The sequence below is a fragment of the Limulus polyphemus genome, unplaced genomic scaffold, assembly GCF_000517525.1.
Source record: "Limulus polyphemus unplaced genomic scaffold, Limulus_polyphemus-2.1.2 Scaffold5003, whole genome shotgun sequence".
Classification (NCBI taxonomy): Eukaryota; Metazoa; Arthropoda; class Merostomata; order Xiphosura; family Limulidae; genus Limulus; species Limulus polyphemus.
The window spans coordinates 27,185-28,925 of record NW_013670613.1 but is presented as its reverse complement, the minus strand read 5'-3'; the positions used below and the strand labels follow the sequence as shown (position 1 = coordinate 28,925).

The 1,741-nt window shown below is 32.5% G+C and overlaps 1 non-coding gene across 1 annotated transcript; it reads right to left on the bottom strand.

The window, feature by feature from the left end:
* Nucleotides 1-1,081: 1,081 nt before the first annotated feature.
* Trnat-ugu lies at nt 1,082-1,153 on the bottom strand. Its single transcript has one exon. It is a non-coding gene; the product is annotated as a tRNA-Thr (tRNA).
* Nucleotides 1,154-1,741: the final 588 nt, after the last annotated feature.

Sequence of the window (1,741 nt, the reverse complement as noted above, 5' to 3'; positions counted from 1 at the left end):
GCTTCAGAACATTTATTCTAGAACTGATGAAGTCTTAATTCATTGTAACATGAAAAAGTGAACGTTAAACAACTGTATGAACAAGGTTCATATCACTGAATGGGAATGACGGTGGAAACAAAAAACTTCAGTATTTCTAACTATTTATCCTTATCATTTTTTCTTCCTTCTACATTGCGAATTTGACCTAGTTATTAAAGAGGATTTTATGTAACGTAGAATGGATAAAATTGAGAATTGCAATACCAGAACGTTTCTTGTCTCTAATTATTTATACATATAAGTACCTATTAAATCGACTTCTGAGATTATCCACATATATTTATTGTATTGTGCTGTTTTTCTATAGTTTTTCTTTCTTTTTTCTTCTTCCAAATACTTTTCAATCGCCCGCAATTCCTTCATTTTTCAGCGGATTGGCTTGAAAGTTGTTAGTTATACCTTGGTCCAATACGCCCAGAGCCCTCTTCATTTTTTATTTATTTATACTATTTTTAAGGGTTTTATGGAGTCAAATATCAAACAACCCAAAAATGAACAGTTTGGGTTCCCGTCCGGTCATATTTACAACAATCAAAATGAAAATTGGCACAAATATAAATTTTCATGCGCCCAACACATTGACATGAAAAAAAAAATTGGATTCGCCCGTTTTGAGTTTTTTTAGGGTTAAGAGCTCATGAAAAAGTGCAGTTATGGGGTTTTAGAAAAGTACTCGGCAGTATTTTGACACATTTTCATGGGATTTGGTACCAAGATACTTTTCTACAAGCCAAAAAAAGAAATGGTGAACTCGCTCATTTTTAGTAATTATAGAGATTCAAGACGCCAATATTTTGACAATTACTCCGCTGTTTTTGGGGCAACTTGCAGGAATTTGCAATAAACGTAAGATATGTTCATTTTCGGGCATTTTAAGGGTCAAAAGATTAGATAAATCCATAATGTTCGAGAGTATTAAAAGATGAAAGTTAACACTACGTTAGTATCACTTCATTGAAACATTCATAAACTACATATTATTAAATGCCATTTTTACAGAAAAACGTACGTAATTATCACATGTTTTCCATAATTACGAAGCCACCAGCGAGGATCGAACTCGCGACTCCTGGTTTACAAGACCAGTACTCTGCCACTGAGCTATGGTGGCTCTAACAGAAGGTTTCATTATATACTATTTGGAAATATAATCTACTATTATAGCGTCGTCGACAACAGATATTGTAAACATTGTGTGGTTGGAATGTTATCATTATTGACTCCTCTAATTCTTGAAAATATATAACTATAAGGAACTAGCTAAAGAATACAGGTTCTAAAACATAAAATAATATAATATTCTTAATGTAGCGAATATTTTCTCAGTTTAAGGGAATAAAGTGTCGTAATCACGTGACCAATTCTACAAGATAGGTAAATATAAACGTAGTTGTGAGTTTACTGTTAGTAGCAGTATGTTTTTAATTCGCGGACTCACAAGAATGGTTCATTACATTTGTTCATAATTTAAACAAAGCAGTCGTCCTATATATATATGTATAACCTACGAAGAGCCACCATAGCTCAGTGGCAGAGAAGTGGTCTTGTAAACCAGCGAACGTAAGTTCGATCCTTACTGGTGTTTATGTATTTATGAATTACGGGCTATAATTTCTTCTGCATGAATATTAAAATTGATCGAAATTTCTAGAAACACATATAGGATATTAAAATATCTTAAATTCCTAAATGTTGCTAT